The following is a 15610-nucleotide window of genomic DNA, read 5'->3' as shown; positions in this document are numbered from 1 at the left end:
TTTTTTTTTTTTTTAAGAGCTTTTTCTGATCCACCAAGGGTTCTCTTGTTTTCCAGTGGGACTAAGGATTTATTCGTTTTTGAAATATTTTTTTTCTATTTGTGGGGATGGGGATGTGAAGGCCTCAGCATGAGCTCAGTTTGCCCTCCCCCAACAGAATGTTTTCATCCTATTTTAATTCTGCAAATGTTAGCCTCTCCCCTTCCACTCCAAGTTCAGCCCAGATTGTTCTACATACACTTTACCTCTGTAAAGTTGCAAAAGCAACATGTCTCTATAACAAAATCAAGCAATCCAGGTAAATAGAAAGTAAAAAATGAAATATTCCTCTCCTTTCTCCCACAGACACCCTTAGGTATATTAAAATATGTATACATGGAAACATCTACATTTATATAATATTTTTACAAAAATAGAACCATACTATCAGTAAAAGGTAATATGCAAAAAAAAAAAAAAAAAAAAAAAAAAAAAACCAAAAAAACCCCCCAGAAAACCAAAAAACCCTAACAGAAACTGAGACCCTTTCTGACACTACTATGAAATTGTTTTATTTTTCCCTGGGAACAAATGAGGTTAGCAGATCATGAATATTATCTGTTCCTAAGGGCTGTGAAAAAGACAGACTATATATATTTGCACTTAGGGAAAACATGTAATGTCAGCAAATAATTCCTTACTTAAAACCTCTTTTATTTATTTTTTTTTTCAACGTTTTTTTTTTTCAACGTTTATTTATTTTTGGGACAGAGAGAGACAGAGCATGAACGGGCGAGGGGCAGAGAGAGAGGGAGACACAGAATCGGAAACAGGCTCCAGGCTCCGAGCCATCAGCCCAGAGCCCGACGCGGGGCTCGAACTCACGGACCGTGAGATCGTGACCTGGCTGAAGTCGGACGCTTAACCGACTGCGCCACCCAGGCGCCCTCATGTCAGGATTTTAAAAGAGGTCAGCCAGGTCACGATCTCGCGGTCCGTGAGTTCGAGCCCCGCGTCGGGCTCTGGGCTGATGGCTCGGAGCCTGGAGCCTGTTTCCGATTCTGTGTCTCCCTCTCTCTCTGCCCCTCGCCCGTTCATGCTCTGTCTCTCTCTGTCCCAAAAATAAATAAACGTTGAAAAAAAAAACGTTGAAAAAAAAAATCCTGACATGAATTAAAAATACATGTACACACACACATTAATTTCTTTTGCAATCATTCTTTGTACTAGCTCCTGTTCCAATCCATTACCCCATTGGTTTGTACACTAGGGTACCAGGGAACCAAGGGATCAGTTGTCTGTTTTTGCTCAGAATTGAATCCCTCATGGTGACTGACACAGAAAAGGTGGATAGTAAACACTTTTTGAACGAATGAATGAATGAATGACTGTTACCAATCTGAAGCTTCTAGAGTCAACCTTTACTTTTATTGTTTTTTTTTTTTTTAATATATTATGTTTAAGATCTAATTGTCAGCCTTTGAGATAGTGTTGTGCTCGTCCTCCTTTATTCTGCTTTGGTTTCTATGTTCTCAGTTCACTTGTTATCTACTTGTTTTTTGAGTTCACAACAATATACAATAGTTAAAGACTTTTAATTTACTAGAACACAAAAATAAAAGATTTCTTCCATTGATACTTAATGTGAGATATTATGATAGAGGCAAAGTGTTTCATAAAGATATGATAAAATGCCGTAATTTTCTACCTTTGGTAGTAAGGCATAACACCATTCTTTAATTCTGTATTACAGGACCAAGATACGATTCAGAAAACAGATTTTCTTGTACTAATTCATACACTGTTTGTGTCAGATTTGATCTTTCTTTTTATTAGATAAATATGGGAAAAAACCCAACCTAGAATAACAAACCAGTCTCTAAAATTAGAATAATGGCTGATAAGCAGCTGTGGAGTAGGGGTTTCAAAAGAAATTAGAAAAACACATTTTTTGGAGATCTTAGTATTACTAATAACATCTTCTTATAATTTGTTTCATATATTTATGAAATTTACTCTTCTAGCCCATAATATTTTTTAAAAGCAGGGATGTTAGTATGTGTAAACTTTTACATATAATAATTATTTTAAATACAAATTTTATTTTGATTCACAAAAAAGTTGCAAAGGTAATACAGAGAGGTTTCCATACACCCCCAACACAGTTTTCTCTAATCAGTCTTATATTACCATGGCACATTAGTCAAAATTAAGATACCAGCATTGGTACCTTACTATGAACTAAACTCCAGATATCATTTGGATTTCCCTAGTTTTTCCATTAGTGTCAGTATACATATTTTAAAAATAGGTAGCAGAGAAGGGGGATTTAATTTTATTTCCTTTTTTATAAATTTTAAATGTTTATTCATTTTTGAGATGAAGAGAGAGATAGAACGCAAGTGGGGCAGGGGCAGAGAGAGAGAGAGGGAGACACAGAATCTGAAGCAGACTCCAGGCTCTGAGCTGTCAGCACAGAGCCCCACGCAAGGCTCGAACTAACAAACTGTGAGATCATGAACTGAGCCAAAGTTAGTTGCCCAACTGACTAAGCCACCTAGGCTCCCCAAGGGAGACTTAATTTTAGAATGGTAATTTATAAACTATCAAATATATTCTTGAGAAACTTTAATAGCATACCTTTAGCTATATATTATATATTTTCTTTATGATAAAACCAGTAAGTTTGGGTTTTTTTTAATGACGCATTTGTATCAACATGAATCTACATGAATCTACAAATCCAAGAAGCTCAATGAACTTCAAGTATGGACTCAAAGAGACCCACACTAAGACACATTATAGTAAACTGATTATATGACAAAGAGAGACTCATAAAGACAGCAAGAGATGCAACTCTTCCCATACAAAGGAGTCTCAATAAGATTAACAACCAATTTCTCATCAAAATTATGAAGGCCCAAAGGCAGTGGGATAACATATTTGAAGTGCTGAAAGAAAAACTGTCACTCAATACCCAAAGGCTCCTGGGTAGCTCAGCCAGTTAAGCGTCAGACTTTGGCTCAGGTCATGATCTTACGGTTCATGAGTTCGAGCCCCACGTGGGGCTCTGTGCTGACAGCTCAGAGCTTGGAGCCTACTTCAGATTCTGTGTCTCCCTCTCTTTCTGTCCCTCCCTGCTCACACTCTGTCTCTCTCTGTCCCAAAAATAAATACACATAAAAAAAAAAAGAATTCTATATCCAGCAAAACTGTCCTTCAAAACTAAGGGAGAAATTAAGACATTCCCAAATAAACAAAACCTGAGGGAGTTTGTTACCACTAGACCTGCCATAAAAGAAACACTAAAGGGAGTCCAAGTTTAAATGAAATGACATCAGGCAGTAACTCAAAGCTGTATGAATAGAGATTCCAGTAAAGGTAAATACATGGGCAAATATAAAATCAAGTATTGTATTTTTATTTTGTAATTACACTTTTTATTTCTACATGCTCAAAAGACAAATGTATAAGATATAACTCAATGTTATTAGGCCCAAAATGTATAAAGATATAACCTATGACAACAATAAAGGAAAGGACAGAGCTATATAGAAAAGAGTTTAACTATTGAAATTAAGTTGGTATCAACTCAAATTATATTGTTATAAGTTCAGATATTAAATGTAATTGCCACAATAACAACAAAATATCTAAAGAATATACACAAAAGGAAATGATATGGGAATCAAAATGGCTCAGACAAAAAAATCAACTAAATGCAAAGGAAGACAATTACAGAGGAAATGAGGGACAAAAGCCTGTAAGACATACAGAAAACAAGTAGCCAAATGGCAGAAGCAATCTTTCCTTATCAGTAATCACTTTGCATGTTAATGGATTAAAGTCTCTAATAAAAGGCAGAGGTTGGCAGAATAGATTAATAAAACATGATCTAACTATATTCTATCTACAAGAAATTCAACCTATATCCAAATACACAAATAGATTGAAAGTGAAAGGATACAGAAAGATATACCATGGAAAATGTAATAACAGAGATCTGTGTTGGCTATACTAATATGAGAAACAATAGACTTTAAGTCAAGAACTGTAACAAGACAATGAAAGACATTATATATTGGTAAAAGTTTCAATACAGCAAGAAGATACAATCGTTTAAAACATTTACACACCTAAGAACAGACCCTCAAAATATAAGAGGCAAAAACTGACAGAATTTAAAGGAGAAATTGATTATTGTATATTAAGAGTTAGAGACTTTAATACTCCACTTTCAGTAATAAATAAAACATCTAAACAGAATATCAATAAAATAGTGGACATGGGGGCACCTGGGTGGCTCAGTTGGTTAAGCGACGGACTTCAGCTCAGGTCATGATCTCATGGTTCATGGGTTCAAGCCCCACATTGGGCTCTGTGCTGACAGCTCAGAGCCTGGAGCCTGCTTCAGATTCTGTGTCTCCCACTTTCTCTGCCCCTCCTCCACTCACACTCTGTCTCTCTCTTTGTCAAAAATAAAATAAAAACAAAAAAAAGTAGTGGACATGAACAAAACTATAAACTGACAAGACCTAATAAACATACTGTACTCAACAACAGCAAAATATATATTCTCTAGGATAAACCATATTTTAGGGTATAAAAACAAGTCTTAATAAATTTTAAAAGATTGAAAACACAAAGTATATTCTCTGACCACATGGAATGAAGCTAGAAACCAATTTTCTTTAAAAAGGAAATTGAAAAACACAGTCTTAAATAGAAGAAATCACAAGGGAAATTAGAAAATACTTAAAGATGAATTAAAAAAAAAATACCAGGGCACCTGGGTGGCTCAAGTCAATTAAGTGCCTGACTCTTAGTTTCGTCTCAGGTCATGATCTCATGGTTTGTGGGTTTAAGCCCCACATTGGGCTCTGTACTAACAGTGGGATTCTCTCTCTCTCTCTCTCTCTCTCTCTCTCTCTCCCTAAAAATAAATAAATAAACTTAAAAAAAAAAGATGAGAGATCTCAAATCAAAACCTTAACTTTACACAAACATTTTCTAGTTGAGGAACTAGAAAAGAAAATGAAATTAAACACAAAATTAGCAGAAGGTAGGACTTAATAAAGACTAGAGCAGAGATATATAAAATAAAAAATAGAAAAACAATAGAATCAATGAAACTAGAAGCTGGTTGTTTGAAAAGAACAACAAAATTGGCAAAACATTACCCAGACTGACAAAGAAAAAAAAGAGAGAAGATATAAATAACTAAAAGCAGAAGTGAAAATGGTAACATTACTACTGATTTTATAGAAATAAAAATAATGGCAAGAGTGTACTATAAACAATTGTATGCCAAGCAATGTAATTACCTACGCAGTACAAACTCCTAGAAGCTCAAAAATTACATAAACTGACTGAAATTAAAAATAGGAAATCCCAACAGATATATAACAAATAAAGAGATTGGATCAGTAATTGAAAACTTCTCAACAGGATGCCTACTCTCACCACTTCTATTCAACATCATATTAGGACTCCTAGCCAGAGCAAATAGGCAAGAAAAAGAAATAAAAGACACCAAAATTAGGAAGGAAGAAGTAAAACTGTCACTATTTACAGATGGCATGATATTATATATAGAAGGTTGTAAAGACTTCACCAAAAAACTGTTGGAATAAATAAATTCAGTAAGATTGCAGGATGCAAAATCAGTGTACAAAAATCTGTTGCATTTTTAAACACTAATAATGAACTATCAGAAAGAGAAATTAAAAAAAAACACTCCCATTTACATTTGCATCAAAAACATATGTAGGAATAAATATAGCCAAGGAGGTAAAAGACCTGTACACTGAGAACTATAAAGACATTGATGAAAGAAATAGAAAAAGACAAATAAATGTAAAGATAATCTATGTTCATGGATTGGAAGAATATTGTTAAAATGTACATACACCCCAAAGCAATCTATAGATTCAATGCAATCTCTATCAAAATTCCAATGGCATTTTTCACAGAAATAGAATAAACAAATCCTAACATATACATGAAACTCTAAAAAGCCCTGAATAGCCAAAGTAATCTTGAGGAAAAAGAACAAAGCTGGAGGCATTGTGCTCCCTAATTTCCAACTATATTACAAGGTATGGATATCAAACCAGTATGGTATTGGCATAAAAACAGACACATTGGGGCGCCTGGGTGGCGCAGTCGGTTAAGCGTCCGACTTCAGCCAGGTCACGATCTCTCGCTCCGTGAGTTCGAGCCCCGCGTCAGGCTCTGGGCTGATGGCTCAGAGCCTGGAGCCTGTTTCCGATTCTGTGTCTCCCTCTCTCTCTGCCCCTCCCCCGTTCATGCTCTGTCTCTCTCTGTCCCAAAAATAATAAACGTTAAAAAAAAAAAATTAAAAAAAAAAAAAAAAAACAGACACATTGATCAATAGAACAGAATAGAGAGCCCAGAAATAAATCCACACATATATAGTTAATTAAGAATATACAATAGGGAAAGAACAGTCTCTTCAATAAATGGTGTTGGGAAGACTGGACAGCCACATGCAAAAGAATGAAATTAGATCACTATCTTACATATTACACAAAAACTAACTTAAAATGGATTAAATACTTGAATGTAAGACTAAAACCATAAAACTCCTAGAAAAAAAACATAAAACTCCTGGTAAGCTCCTTGACATAAGTCTTTGCAATAAGTTTTTGAATCAGACACTAAAAGCAAGAGCAACAAAAGCAAAAATAAACAAGTGGGACTACATGAAACTAAAAAGCTGTACAGAAAAGGAAAGCATCAACAAAATGAAAAGACAACATACTGAATGGGAGAAAATATTTGCAAATCATATGTCTGCTAAGAGGTTAATATCCAAAATATATAGGAACTCATACAACCCAACAGCAAAACAAACAAATAATTAAATTAAAAAATGGGCAGAAGATCTGAATAGACATGTTTTCAAAAAAGACATAGAGATGGTCAACAGGTATGAAAATATGTTCAACATCACTCATCATCAGGGAAATGTAAATCAAAACCACAGTAAGATATATCACCTCACATCTGTTAGAATGGTTAGTATCAAAAAGACAAGAACATAGTTCTTCTAACTGCAGCAGAAGCAATTATTTTATTTTATTTTATTTTATTTTATTTCATTTCATTTCATTTATTTTTTAATAAAATTAACATTAATCATTTTTTAAGTTTATTTATTTATTTGGAGACAGAGAGAATGGGGAGGTGCAGAGAGAGAGAGAAAGGGAGAGAGAAAATCCCAAGCGAGCTCTAAGCTTTCAGCACAGAGCCCAAAGTGGGGCTTGATCCCACAACCCTGGGATCATGACCTGAGCCAATGATATCAAGAGTCTGAAGCTGGACCTACTGAGCCACCCAAGATGTCCAAAAGCAGTTTATTTTGGAGCTTGGGTAAGAAATAGCCAAAGCAAAGATTGAGTGGAAGGCTAAAAAGATTTTTTAAATCATTCTCTAAGCAATAGAAAGACATCCAAGCTTTTTGAGTATTGTGTGACAAGGAAAAGCAATGATTTAGAAAACTGAATTATCCATGATATTTAGAATAGCCAGGAAATGGGAAAGTGTATCACAGGGAAGTAAAAATTAAGACTGTTACTTACGAGGTGGTGAGGACCTGATTCAAGTATACAAGTTTCTTAGCCCCTCTCTTGCCCCTTGACTACTCCCCACAAACCAAATATCCCAATTTAATGTTAACTTAAAAAAAAGAAAGAAAGAAACAAAGAAAACCTCTCAACAAAGAAATGTGCAGAACCATATGGTCTCACTGGTGAATTCTATCAAACACTTAAAGAATTAACACCAATCCTTTTCAAACTCATCCAAAAAATTAAAGAGAGAACATGCCCAAACTCATACCTTGATACTAAAGCAAGATAAAGACATTGCAAGAAAATAAAATTATAGACTAATATTCTTATAAATATTGATACAAAAATCCTCAAGGAAATACTAGCAAACTGCATCCAACAGCATATTCAAAGGATTATATATCATGACCAATTGAGATTTAATCCAGAAATGCAACATGAAAAAAATCTCTTAATGTAATACACACATTAATAGAATGAATACAAAAGAAACCACATGATTATCTCAACTGACACAGAAAAGGCATCTGACAAAATTCAACACTCTTTCATAATAATTTTAAACACTCGGAAAACTAGGAGTAGAGGGAACTTCCTCAAAATGATAAAGGGAATTTATGAAAAAAAAATTTAAATCATTCTCTAAGCAATAGAAAGACATTCAAGCTTTTTGAATTTATGAAAAACCTATTTCTAGCCAGAGCAATTAGACAAGGGAAAGAAAACTCATCAAAATTGGCAAGGAAGAAGTAAAACTACTGCTACTCACAGATTACATGATCCTATATATAGAAATATATAGAATATATTAAATATCTAGAAAATCTCAAATATATAGAAAATTCCAAATACATAAAATATGTAGAAAATCCATAAGAAAGCTACTAGATCCAATATACAAAATTTAGCAAAGTTGCAGGATACAAGATCAATGTGCAAAAATCAGTTGTGTTTCTATACATGTGTAATGAACAATATGAAAAAGAAACTAATGGGGTGCCTGGGTGGCGCAGTCGGTTAAGCGTCCGACTTCAGCCAGGTCACGATCTCGCGGTCCGTGAGTTCGAGCCCCGCGTCAGGCTCTGGGCTGATGGCTCAGAGCCTGGAGCCTGTTTCCGATTCTCTGTCTCCCTCTCTCTCTGACCCTCCCCCGTTCATGCTCTGTCTCTCCCTGTCCCAAAAATAAATAAACGTTGAAAAAAAAAATTAAAAAAAAAAAAAAAGAAAAAGAAACTAAGAAAGATATTCTATTTGTAATAGCATCTAAAATAATAAAATACCTAGAATAATAAATTTAACCAAGGAAGTTAAATGCTTGTGCATTTAACTGAAAACTACAAAATATTTCTAAATTTAAAAAGAGCTAAATAAATAGAAAAACATCTTGTGTTAGTAGATAAGAAGACTTTATTGTCAAGATATCAGTACAACTCAAAGCAGCCTACAGATTCAATGCAATCCCTAACAAAATTCCAACAGCATTTTTAAGGTTTTTGCAGAAATATAAAAGCCAGTTCTCAAGTTCATATAGAATTAATTGCAAGGGGCTCTGAATAGCCAAAACAATCTTGAAAAGGAGAACAAAGTTGGAAGACTCCCACATCCTGATTTCAAAACTTACTACAAAGCTACAGATATCAAAACAGTGTGGTCCTGGCACAGGTACAGACACACACACTAATGGAATGGTATTGAGACTCCAGAAATAAACCCATACATCTATGGCAAATTGATTTTGATAAGGGTGCCCAGTCCATTCAATGGGGGAAAGAGCAGTTTCTTCCATAGATGATGCTGGGACAACTGGATTTTCTCATGCAAGGAAATCCCTTACTTCATACCATATATAAAAATAATCAAAGTCAGTAAAGAATCTAAATATAAGAGCCAAGACTACAAAACTGTTAGAAGAAAACCAGGAGTGTTTTTCATGAACGTGGATTTTGCAATAGGTTCTTAGCTATGACACCAAAAGTCCAAGGCCAAAACAACAAAATGAATAAAACAAGATAAATTAGATTTCATGAAAACTAAATTATTTTTGTGTATCAAAGGACATTATTTAAAAAAGTGAAAGACAATGGAAACCAAGCTTGAATGAAGAGCCAACCATGCAGACATGGATGTGCGATATACTTACACCACACAATTACTTTGAATCAGGTTAAAGGCTTCTGGGGCATAGAGGTTGATGAGCTCTTTTTATGGTTGCTGTTGCCCTACAAAGCTGAAAAGTTAGAAGATATAAAGAGTTGCACTTCTCTGGAAGTCTTCAATTCTCAACTCCTTTGGAAATAGACTCCATTTTTATAGGGTTTGTGGTTCTGATTTTTCTTTGCTTTAATCTTACAAAAAATGAATAACCTCCTACTTTCCCACAGCTTCCTTTTATCCCATTGGGTATACTTTAATTCATTATCATCATAAAAGATGGGCTCTGGATCCAGGCTGCTTTGCATCTTTACTAAACTCTTTGGACCTTAGTTTTGTCATCTGTAAAATGGAAATTATAATAGAAACTGCATTCTGGGTGCTGCTGTGAGGATGTAACACACAGTAAATAACCCTGCATACTGCCAGTACATGGTAAGCCCTCTGCAAATGCTAATGATTATTATCACACACTATTCTTATTTCTAATAATTATGCAGAATATTAAGTTGCTTTCTCAGCTTAACTTTAAATAGCAGGGAGCACTTACTGAATTCACATTCCCTCATCCAAGTTTCATTACTCTGAGTCATGAAGAAAGTGGGAAAAAAGTCATAGAACAGAATTTTGGCCTAATTATATTTGCAATTCCAATGGTATAATCTTTAAAGTACCATTTATCTCCAATGTTTCATCAAAATTTTACCCATTATACATCAGTGTGTACTGTGAAAGCCTAATACCTCTATTCATACAATTGCCAAAATGTTCTGATTGATTTGGGGTAGTGATACAATGTTGAAGGTTTGGCTGGGTCCAAGTATATGCAAAAGTGATTTCTAAAGGCTTATTGAATTTGCCAGTATTTGGCTGTCAACTAAATCCTTAGTTAAAATAAGATGAAAGGTTTGTGTTCTCATATTTGAGTAGTCAATTATGCATGGTATGAATGGCTACTTAACATCAAAAACCTATTTAATAACAAAATGTGAATCTAGTCTCTACCATTTTATCTAGAGCTATCCACTTGACACTTATTATTAATGCAAAAAGCTAATTCATACCATGTTGCCATTAGAATTCTACCCACAGCTTTTGAGGAATCAAGACTGACCACTCTTGACAAACAGCAGACCTTTCCAAAGTACCATAGGGAGAGAACCTTCTCAGAAACCAGGGGTATTATAAGGAGATGGACGTAATGGCTCATTTCCCAATGAAACTAGCAGGGATCAATGACTTCTAGTTATGTTTGAGGAAAAAAACCATTAGATTTCCTCATGACATTTCAGAGTTTGGATGATATTCAATTAGAGACAAAAAACACCCTGAAAACTGTAGCATCTGCTCACCCTGAAATGTCCCAAGAAACCTGAAAATATTCAAAACTACCAGTATGTTCATTGAACAAATGTTATACCTCCATCCTACCTGTAAGATAGATTTCCTGAGACCTCAGCAGCAAGGTAGAAATAACAACAAAAGGGAATTAAGAAAAAGAATATCTAGTCAATTGCTTTCAGAGGAATAGGACTCCCCCCACCAAAAAAAGTGAAAGACAATGTACAGAATGGGAGAAAACATTTGCAACTTCTCTACCTGCTAATATAGAGAATATATCAAGAGCTACAATTCAACAAAAAATAGACAGACAATCCAATTAAATAATGGGCAAAGGACATGCACAGACATTTCCCCAAAGAAGATATAAATGGCCAATAAGCACATGAAAAGATGCTCACCTTTGTTAATCATCAGGGAAATACAAATCAAAGCAAGGAGATACCACTTCACACCTATTAAGATGCGTGAAAATTAATAAAGGGGAATCTCACTAAGAGTCCTGAGGCTAGAAAGGGGAGCCATACTGAGGCACTATGGGGAAAATGAAAGGGACTTAATTCCTGCAAAGTCACTGGTGGGAAGCAAGGGTGAAAAGTTTCCATATGCTTGGAGATAAATACCTCCTTCTCTGAAAGAGAACAAAGGAGAGAGAACAAGTCATCAGGGAGTAATGCTTGTTTGAGCAAAAACCGAAGAAACAGTTTGCACAGAAGTAACAATACTAAGCCTGCCTGAACAAGTATTTGTCTTTCAGTCACCCTAAAAATGTCTGCCAAGAAGAAAAGCATCCTGTGATTGTCTTGTGACCTCTAAAGAGTAATGACCACAAAATAATGATCCCATGACTGAAGGACATTGTCCCACTCCTAGCCCCTCACCCTTTGCAAAAGTGCCTTTTTAAGCTATGCACACCTGCCTCTTAGGGGAGAAACATTCTTCTTGTCAGGTCCCTGGTATACAAGCTTTCTCTAATAAACTCCACTTGCTTGCTTTCTCCTGAGTTCAATGTTCATTTCTATGACATTGAGACTCAGAACCTGGTCTTGGGGTCCCCTAACAATACCACTCAATGCCAATTACAGGCAGAATTATCAAATACAGACCCCAAAAGAATAATCATCAATTACAAGCTCCCAAAGGGGAAGGACATAGATTGCATCTCCTACAAGAAATTGACCACCCCTGCAAATTCAGCCAATGAGAAATCATCATCACCCTGAACTCTTGTTCTTCTGCAGTGGCTTTCATTCAAAATAATCCCTCCCCCCCAAAAAATAATAATAATCCCTCCCAATTTTCTCCTTCCTCTTCATAAACTAACATTCCCCTCCTTCATTTGCTGGACTTGCCTATGGTTTTGCCATCACTTCCATGTCCCAAATTACAATTCTCTGCTATTCCTAAATAAACCCATTTTTGCTGGTAAAATAACTGACTTTTATTTTTAAGGTTAGCAGATGGTTATTATAATCATAATTTTTCAAAGGGACATAACAAATGCGGTGAGAATGTGGAAAAATCAGAACCCTTGTACATGGCTGGTGAGAATGTGAACCAGTACAGTCACTGTGGAAAACAGTTTACCAGTTCCTTACAAAGCTAAACAGAATTACTGTAAGAGCCAGCAATTTCACTCCTAGGTGTATATCCAAAAGAATTGAAAACAGGGACTCAGATACTTGTACACCAAAATTTTTAGCAAGATTATTCACAACAGCCAAACAACCCAAGTATCCAACAGATGGATAGGTAAACAAAATGTGTTACATATGCAAAATGCAATATTATGGGGCGCCTGGGTGGCTCAGTCGGTTAGGCGGCCGACTTCGGCTCAGGTCATGATCTCGCAGTCCGTGAGTTCTAGCCCCGCGTCGGGCTCTGTGCTGACAGCTCAGAGCCTGGAGCCTGCTTTATATTCTGTGTCTCCCTCTCTCTCTGACCTTCCCCTGTTCATGCTCTGTCTCTCCCTGTCTCAAAAATAAATAAACGTTAAAAAAAAATTTCAAAATGCAATATTATTCAGTCATAAAAAGTAATGAAGTTCTGGCTGGAGCTGAGACCTTGCAGAGAGGGCATCGGGAGCCCACGCCTATCATGAAGCTTTGGCCTCAGCTGGCCTCTTGCTTGGTGACTCATCCTGTGACTCATTTCTGCCTCAAGTACTGCCTTAGTGCCTGCCAGTGTCCATGGATCACAGTTCATCAAGCCACATGCACGTTCCATCCACGTAGCACCCTTCAAATGCCCCTTCTCATCACAGTAGTCAAGGGCAGGAATATCATTAAAAAAAAAAAAAAGTAACGAAGTTCTGATATGTACTATGATATGGGTGAACCTTGAAGATAAGATAGGGAAAATGAGGGGACTCCAGTTTTAGAAAGGCTCCCTCTCTGCTGTTTTTCTGTTAGGCCCCACTTACTCATGTTCTATATTTTGCATCTAAGTGAACCAAAGAAGCTACGTTCCCACTCCAAGGGGGAAGCAAAAACAGTTAATCATTCTCTGAGTTTTGCCTAGGCCCCCAAATATCTGATAACATCTAAGAAGAACCATGTCCCAAACATGATTCAGGACATTAGATTCAAACAAATCCCAGCCATCAATAGTCCCTACCTTTGATGATTTTTGAAATAACACTTATTACTCACCTGTCATTCCTCTTTGATCAGACCGTACTCTGGACCCCTTTCTAGTATAAACCCCTAACTCCAAGCAACAACAAGACTCATTCTCCTTTCCTTTACCAGTTTCCCAGACATTCCTTCTGTCATAATCTATCACTATTAAATAAATTCTGCTTTTACTTTCTCTGACTCATATTTGGTTTCTATCCTGTGGAAAGCCAAGAACCTCTTGGCTGGTCCTGTGGGACCCTCCTCTGTGTCCTCAGACCCAGCTTGCCTGCATCAAAAGCACTATGCTAAATGCAATAAGCCAGACACAAAGGGCCACATATTATATGACTCCACTTGTACAAAATATCTAGAACAGGCAAATTCATGGAGGCAGAAAGTAAGTAGGTTACCAGCACCTGGGCAGAGGGGAGAGTAGGGAGTTATTGCTTAGTGCTTATTGAGTTTCTGTTTGGGGTGATTAAAAACTTTTGGAAATATATAATGGTGGTGGTTACACAACATTGTGAATATAATTAATGCCCCTGAATTGTGTGTTTGCAATGGTTAAGATGGCAACTCTTACATTTCACTACAATAAAAAAAAAAAAAAAACCTATTTATTAGGAAGAATTTGTTTCCCAAAGGAAAGGGGATGCTGTTAGCAGAAAGAAAAGTCATTAAATAAAACCAAAGGTAACTACTCCCCTAGGAGAGAGTTCAAGCTGCTTATATTAGCTTTAATGAAGCCCTCGATATTCATTTTCATCCGAATTGGGGACAAGAGGAAGCATATAACTGGCTTAGCTGCCTCTTTGCCTAGAATGCCTAATTCAATTCTTGCATTTCTTCATAGCAAGGGGTGAAATGAACATGGAAATCTGAGAACCCCTAGAGGTGATGTTTATTGTTTCTGTTAAGTGTATTTATCTGGTTTTAATAGCACCACCTCCTCATTAAACTCGGAATACAAATATGGTCACATCTTACTTGTTTGCTTATAAATGCTCAGTCCTCAATACCAGATTAGCAGGAAATTCTGTTATTTCCTCTTTGCAGATGGGCTCCTCCTGAACTGTCCTAGAATCCACCTTGGGTATTCACACTGCTCAAAAGGGCAAAGGGAGGCCCCTCCATTCTCTAGGGAGTAGTTTGCCCAGTCCACATCTGTGATTGCTCCTCACTACCACAAGATGGTACTGTCAGATCACACAGATGCCTAACCAACGCGCAGCTGCCAATCCTCTCCTCTACCTAATGTTTTCAGAGATGTGTCTTGGTCTCCCTTAGAGCGCAACTCTTTCAGTTCCTACACCAAGGACTAAGCCTGCTCCTAGACAAGTGCTTAGTCTGGCACTTGCTATTCCACAGTTCGCTGACCTTCCCACAGGATCCATACAACCCAGAAGTCTCAGAAGTCCTCATAGCACAAGACACCTGACAATAGTTATTTGCCCTCCTCCCAGGGAAGTATACCTTGAATTATTCTAGAGGGCCTGCCACCTACCTTTTTAGGATGACTCGTTTCTTTCTGTGACACAAAGATGATTGGAGGACATCCCTCCGGTGAGTCTCAACAGAAAGGGGGATAAAACAAAACAAATTCCACCTTTGGAGACATTCTAGTACATTCGAAAATGCCTCAAGCACTTTTTCCTCTGACAAAGGTCATTCTAAAATGAAAACTGCCTCCAGGATCTTCTGGGCTCACAAGACATGGTGGCTCTGTTTCCTGCTGGCATGAGAGCATCTCAGAGAGGCCATATTCTCACTTTTTTAAAAATTTATATTTATTTTTTGTTTTTTTAATGTTTATTTATTTTTGAGAGAGAGACAGAGAGACAGTGCGAGAGGGAGAGGAACAGAGAGAGATGGAAACACAGAATCCAAAGCAGGCTCCAGGCTCTGAGCTGTCAGCACAGAGCCCAA

General features: G+C 36.6%; 1 protein-coding gene across 1 annotated transcript in view; it reads right to left on the bottom strand.

Moving 5' to 3' along the window:
• SERPINB6 (serpin family B member 6) overlaps positions 1 to 15610 on the bottom strand; it is an 86858-nt gene that overhangs the window by 47905 nt on the left and 23343 nt on the right. The gene's annotated exons all lie outside the window — the stretch shown is intronic.

This window comes from Puma concolor, chromosome B2 (assembly GCF_028749965.1).
Source record: "Puma concolor isolate L17-30 chromosome B2, mPumCon1.1.hap2, whole genome shotgun sequence".
In the NCBI taxonomy this organism is placed as follows: Eukaryota; Metazoa; Chordata; class Mammalia; order Carnivora; family Felidae; genus Puma; species Puma concolor.
The sequence above is the reverse complement of the archived record's forward strand: the minus strand, read 5'-3'. Positions and strand labels throughout refer to the sequence as shown.